The 7,004-nt window shown below is 54.2% G+C and overlaps 1 long non-coding RNA gene across 1 annotated transcript; it reads right to left on the bottom strand.

Annotated features, from left to right (window-relative positions):
- Positions 1–1,905: 1,905 nt before the first annotated feature.
- LOC141744816 (uncharacterized) lies at positions 1,906–4,298 on the bottom strand. The gene is made up of 3 exons (XR_012587584.1): positions 4,171–4,298; positions 2,482–2,707; positions 1,906–1,945 (listed from the first exon to the last, which is right to left on the bottom strand). It is a non-coding gene; the product is annotated as an uncharacterized LOC141744816 (long non-coding RNA).
- Positions 4,299–7,004: the final 2,706 nt, after the last annotated feature.

Genomic DNA, 7,004 nt, shown 5'->3' with positions numbered 1-7,004 from the left:
TCTGGATTGGGGACCTCGGGGATTTTAAATGTCCCTTCTTGGTCTGAGCCATGCAGCTCAGGGGGTGGCTTGTGCAGCGATTGGTCCCCCCATGGCATCCCTTACCTGGGAAAACCTGGATGGAGCCAAGCCGTAAGGGCCCATTAATTTTAGTTTTCAGAAAAGCACCTCCCTTTGGAGCAGGACCTGGAGCCGACGCTGGCAAACCTGGTGGCATCTCACAGCATTCGGAGAGGTTCTCTCTGTTTGAAGGACACCAGGCTCCCCGTGACTCCTTCTGAGTCACTTTGAGTCACCTGCCTCCACTTGCTGCTGCTAATTTACTACCCACAATGATTTTGAGGATTTGGGACAATCAGCTGCTTATTCAAATTTTTCCCCTCCTAGAAGCCAATGTGAAAAATATCCAGGCTGGGGAGGGTCCAATGGCAGGAGCGGGTCCTACAGCAGCTTTCTCCCTGGCTCTCCGCTCTTTGCTAGGGCTATTATCGATGCTGGCCAGGGAAGAACTTGAGACCTTCCTCCACCTTCTCGGTGCTTGTTTCACCCAGCCTGATTCTGCAGCTTTTCAGACAAAAGCATTTATGCCTTGCTTCCCCGCTGACTGACATCTTTCAGGACGTGTTTTCCGAGGGCTGGAGCAGAGGGCAACCTCCCAGAGCACAGCGCAATACTTTTGAGATAAATGAAGTGCTCAGAGCGAAACCTCCTGGGGTGGTGGTGGGGAGAAGGGGAGCATGACTTTCCTTCGAGGTTTGGGGGATGGCTCTGTGTTTCCAGGAACAACTGGCTTGCGTTTGCACCAACAACCATTAAAATCGTGGGATGAAGTTCGACAAATTGAAGGTCAGGTTGTCTGGGATAGGAAGAACTCCAGAAATTGCCAGTGATATATATGTATTTTTTTTTTTTTTTAAGCATTTGTGCGTGACCGTCTCTTGCAGGTCTTTCCCACCCGGCTTAATGCCTGTGCCCAGCCCAGCCTTGGGAGAAACCAACCCATGCACTCAGGTTGGTTTTGGATAATTAAGGAGAGTGAAATAAACAAGCCCAGACATTTGCAGTTGTCCTGGTTGCTCCATTCCTCACCGCAAGACAGACACTGAGGGGCTGAAGTGTGCCCAGAGAAGGGCAACGGAGCTGGTGAGGGGTCTGGAGCTCAAGTCCTGTGAGGAGCGGCTGAGGGAGCTGGGGGTGTTCAGCCTGGAGAAAAGGAGGCTGAGGGGAGACCTTCTCGCTCCCTACAACCCCCTGAAAGGAGGGGGTAGCCAGGGGGGTTCGGTTTCTTCTCCCAAGGAACAGGCGATGGGACAAGAGGAAACGGCCTCAAGTTGCACCAGGGGAGGTTTAGGATGGATATTAGGAGACATTTCTTCCCCAAAAGGGTTGTCAAGCCTTGGAAGAGGCTGCCCAGGGAAGTGGTGGAGTCACCATCCCTGGAGGGATTTAAAAGACATGTCATGCTGAGGGACACAGATTAGCAGTGGACTTGGCAGCACTGGGTTAACGGTTGAACTTGATGATCTCGAAGGTCCCTTCCAGCCTCAACTATTCTATGATTCTGCTCCCACCACCCTGCTTCGTGATATTGCTCATCGGTCAGGTGCAGGGGAAAAGGCAAAATAAAGCCAGGGCTCCTGTTTGTTCACGCTGATGGAGGTGGTGGTGTATGTTAAAGCCCCATCATTTCTCTCTCTGCTGGTGGAGAGCATCTGCTCACGATGACACTAGAGCTGCCCAAGCTCCTCAATGGCTGCGTTTTGCTCCAACTCTGTGTGCGGGCATCCTAAGGAAGAGCCCGGGCATCTGGCTCCACAAGGGCTGCTGGAGAGGAGCACGGACATCCAGTTACATCCTCTACTTACCCGGAAAGACAAATGGGAGCGGTGCTGCCAGGTTTAATAACCCCCTCACGCCCCACGAGCCACTTCACAGGATGCGGACCCTGTTAACATGCAAAATAATGTAAAGATGCAGGTGGGGTTGAGGCTGGTTAACCAGGAGATGCTTCAGTGAGAATTATCCAATTAAATCTCCATCTATCCCTTGCTTTCATGTTGTTTCCCCCCTGCCACCACCAACCATTGTAGTGGCATTATCACCCAGACCAATAGACACAAGCCCTAATCGAGTGCCTTCCCCATTAAGCCACCACCACAGGCACTGGGTACCCCTGCACATCCCTGCAGCCTGGGTCTCCAGGGTACCACTCCGGGCTGCCGGGAGGCAAGGAAAACTAACCAAAACCTAAATATATACACCGGCACACACCGTATAGTCTCAGGAGGGGCTGAGCCTGGCCAGGTTTGGGGTTTCCCCCCCCCCCCTCTTTGTGATAGCAAAGCTCTTTTACTCAGCCCATCCTCACTCCTTCGCCACCCGCGCCATCAACAAGCCCGAGCACGGCAGGCTGCTGCTCTCCTTGAGCGCAGGTGCTAAAATCCCGTCTCTCACAAGAAAAAGGGCTAACACAAGTCCTACCTTGCAGGGAGACCCATGGCCGGTGCGGTACCAGTATCCAGCATCCCATCCCCGGAGAAGGCACGTCCTTGCGGGGCTCTTCCCGGCACCCGCGGCTGGCAGGGCTGCGCTGCCTTGGCTCCTGCCTGACTTCTGTGTCACCCCAACTATTTCCCATCGCCGCTCCTCTTGGCTTCTGTTCTTTCCCCCCATCAGGCATTTGCACCGTGTCTTTGTTGTGGGCTTTCTGGTGAAAATAAGAGCACAAGAAATAAGCAGCAAAGCAGCAGTTACCAGAGCCCCTGGTGTGTGTGTGGGATAAATAAATAAATAAATCAGCTTTGGAGTAAAGATGAGGTTCATTTTATCAGATGTACTACCCGTTTGCCAACAAAACACAGATTTTCAGATGTGAAGCTGGAAAGTTTTAGCAAGTTAACTCGTTTCCCACTCATCTGCTGGAGTAACAGCATCTGGTGATGTGTCCGGGTGGCTTGGCGCAGTGGTGGGATGGCAGGTCCTGCAAGAGGGGGCTCCGTGACGTAAAGCTGGGGGCTGCTGTGGGGTCAGGGGATGTCCCTCTGTGTCCCTATCCTGGCGCTTGGTGGGGGTATGGATGCAGCTCCCCCAGAGGGATGAAAGAGGTGAAGCGGAGGCAGCATCCACCAGCCCTGCCACCATTTCTGGTCCCTGCCAGGAGCTGGGGTCACGGCTGGAGCCTTTCCATGGGGACAAGGCTGGTGGCTGGGAGGGAGGGGGCTCCTGCAGGGGACCCTGTTCTGCCCGGCCACCCCGTGCCATGGGATTTCCCACTTTCCCTCCAGCTATGCATGTGATTACAGCAAATCCCTCTCCACAGGAGCTGTGAGAGTGGGTAAAATTGAGTTCAGCTCCCGGGGGGGGACACATCCTCTGCCATCTCTGCTCCTTCCCCCGGCGCAGCCACGCTGCCCGGGTCCTGCTGGGCACCAAGCGCGGCTGGTAAAAGCAGCAGTAAATGAAATCACATCAACCTCCCCAGCCAAGGCGATAATTTGTTTCCGTGAGGCCATCTGACACCCGGCAAGAGCCCGGTCCGGGCACCCAGCGGGAGAGATGGGGCCCATGGAGATGGAGATTGCCGTCATGCCGGGGGCTCTTCCCCCTGTGCTGCCTCCTGAGCCCTTCTGGGGAGGTTTGCACCGCCTCATCCTGCCTGACCCCCCAGGGATGCTATCAGGTCATGCCCAAACCATGCCAAAGTGACCTGGCACTGGTGTGTGCCAATCTCCACATCGCTTCTCACCTGTGTTTTGTGTCCTTTTCCTCCCTGAACAGACATCTGTGGCTGAGAGGAGGCATCTCCCTCACCCAAGGGTCAGAACAGCCTGGGATCCTTCTCCATCCCTGGCAAAACGAAGGGTTGAACACCCCAGCATCCCATGCCCACCAGGCATTACAGGAAACGGAGCTTCTGCACTCAGCAAGCCCTGGCATGGACCAGTGTTTTAAGCCCCTGGCGATGCTCCCCTGCTCCCAGCAAGCAGCCCTGGGCATCTCCCAAGTGCACAGGGGAAAAAACGAGAGGCAACCAGCCGAAATGTCAGTTCCCATCCAAGTTTAGCCCCAGTGTGACTCGTTTATCCCACACAGAAACCTAAAGCGGGCTTTTCTGCGTGCCCGTGCATCACAAGGGTGAGGCATTTAAGCTGTAAGGAGCAAAGAGCTTACCCAGACAGATAAAGGCAGGCTGAGGAGCTGCGTGGAAATAGGATTTCTCCCCGACGGCTGGGCGGGCAGGGAAGATGGGGCTGGGGGCACGCAGCTCATTCCGAGTAATTTGGAACTCATTTGGCCACGGTGGAGTCTGAGCATCACTGGGGGCACAGCTCGGACTTGCCTTCTGACAGGAAAACAAAATTAAAGAGAGCAAACCCAATCAAAGGGCTGGGGAAGTGGAAGGGGAAAGGACTCGGTAGCATAGCAGGCACCTTCGGCGTGTGCCTTTTTTCCCCCCCGTCTGCATGGATGTGGGGTGGGAGGAAGGCTCCGTCCCTCGCTCTGGGAGCGCAGACCTGGAGGAAGGCTCCCTCCTTCCCTCTGGGAGCGCAGACCTCTGCTTTCTCTGTTGCTGCCTCTGAAATGACCCTGCCCAGGGGAGCGAGGGCTGGAGGAAGGGCCGTGCTATTTTCCAGCAGCTCACCTGACTGCGCAGAGCCGTGCCGGGGTGGGGGCTGGTGAGCTTTGCCAAGCCATGCTGCTCTCCACACCTCCTTCCCTTCTGGAGGCAGAAGCCACGCCAAGCCCTGGGCCAGCAGGCAGAGAGCATCCTTGGCCATCCCGGGGAGAAGCTGGGATGTTCTCCCGCTGCAAAACTGTCTGCTGGGGTATTTCAGTGGCCCTCCTGCTGCCTGTCCAGCTGGGAAGGCAAAGTGGGGGGGGGTATGCCAAGGAGCTCGCTGCAGATGGCGAATGGACCAGCGAGTGATGACAGATCCTGTGCCTCCAGCCCCTCTTGCTTTGGTGCTGCCAGGTGCCGAGGCCACCCGTGGTACCCAGGTTTCACCTGTCAGGCTGGCTGTGTACAGGAGCAGAGGATGGGGGAGCCCTCCGGGGCGCAGAAAGATGCTGCTTGCCACCGGAGAGTAATTTCATCCCCGTTTTTCGAAGCTCATAACCCCCTTTCTCACAGGCCTGCCAGGCACACACAAAACCTACCAAGGGTAAAGGCATAGACCCTAAGCCAGAGATAAATTTTGCCATACTCTTTGAATCACAAACGTCATCGTATTTTTTTTTTTATAATATTATGGCATAATATAGTTTTTTTCCATAGCAGATGAGGTATTTGCTAGATGCAAGGCAAGGGTGGGGGGGTGTGCCATGCAGCATTCACATCATACACAGGTGTTTACCTTGCTTCAGGCTCCTCATTTCCTTCCCCTGGTCAGGTAAGCACTGGAAATGTCACCTTCCCACGCCTGTAATTAAACCCGGTGACTTTCGTCCTGCTGTGACCACGCGTGTGCGCGCACACACATGCGCCCAGACGCGGCTTCTCTCTCTCTCCTCCCTTTAAAAACTACCCCAAAACTTCGTTTTTCCTCCAAATCAGCAAGGCAGATGTGCACCACGTAGCTGGATATTGCCATGGCAACAGAGTTTGTCCTCCTACCCCCCACCTCCCCCGACCCTTTCCCCCAGATGAAGAAAGGGGGAAAAAAAAAAATTAAAAATAAACAATTTTAATAATGTCATGAAAAGCAGACAGGGATATAAAAATCCATTAAGAGCTGGAGTGGTCCTCGCAATGGGAAGTGCTCCAACTCCTTCCCTTTCTCTCTCTCTCTCTCTTCAACCCCCTGAAAGGTAACCTTTAAAACACATTCGGCAGCATGGTACTTAAACCTCTGGCATTTACCTTCATTTCACTCTGGCTTTTATTTCTTTCGAGGGGAGGAGGGCTTTTATGTTCTAAGAGGACAAGTTGGGTTTTTTTTTTTCCCCTTCCCCTCAGCTTGATTATTTTCCCCCCTCCTGTGCATGTGGTTTCTTTCCCCCCCCACCCTTCTTGTTTTGTGGTCGCCGCCATCCCTGCATGCAGCCCCCGGCTGCCTGGACCCCCGTGCTCCTCACCATGGGGGGAGCAGGACAAGGAGGCAGCCTAGCATCCAAATCGCTCCCCAAACTAACATTTTAACATCCTAAATGCAGGAAAAATGCTTCCCAATGACTTCTTTACAGCCCTGTGAATCCTGACATGGGCTTTTCTGGCTCTTTCTCAAGGATGTCTACGCCTGCTGCTCACACCAGCTCATGATTTTATCACAGCCTGCCCACGACATTCACTTCTCTCTCCCCTCCCTGCCTGAAGACCCCGCTTCAGGAGTCGTGTGATTAACAGAGCTTCTCGGTTCTCATTATGAAAGAAAAATCTTGTATTTTCTAGGTTGCATGAGAGCTTGAAAGCATGACCTAATTGTGCCCGGAGACCCACTGGCAAAGAAAGAGTCCAAACGATATTAATAAAAGGAAGCTTGCCCATTTTTTTTTTTCCGAAGCCACTCATTAATTTCAAGTGTGACCCAGGAAGAGAGACGTGAATTATTCTCTCTTTCTAAGCCAGCAGCACCTGGAATCCCAGGCTCCCAGGCAACGGTGGGAAACCCCGGCAGCCCCAGCTTCCAGGCGGAGACCCTGAATACCCGGGAGGGACGGGGGAAAGGAGGGCAGGTTCCCCCACCCCACAGCTGCACCGGGGAGACGGGCGCATCCCAAGGGTGATGGGGATACCCGAAAACTGCTGGCCCTCCCCAACCTCCCAGATTTATGCCCCGGGGACTTCTCCTACCTTGCAGCCCAGGCACGGGGACGTGGTGAAGGACAGCCCCAATGGTGAGGAGACATGGATGTCTATCTGCTGGGTCCTGATGGAGCCACTACTTTTTGTCCCCATCTGCCCACATCTCCTCCTGCCAGAGCTAGAGCAGCAGAGGCATCAGGTGATGCCGGTTTTTGAGTTTCTATTAGATACAGCTGATTACTTTTCAGCTCTGAGGAGCCCA

This window comes from Larus michahellis, chromosome 6 (assembly GCF_964199755.1).
Source record: "Larus michahellis chromosome 6, bLarMic1.1, whole genome shotgun sequence".
Lineage (NCBI taxonomy): Eukaryota > Metazoa > Chordata > Aves > Charadriiformes > Laridae > Larus > Larus michahellis.
The sequence above is the reverse complement of the archived record's forward strand: the minus strand, read 5'-3'. Positions and strand labels throughout refer to the sequence as shown.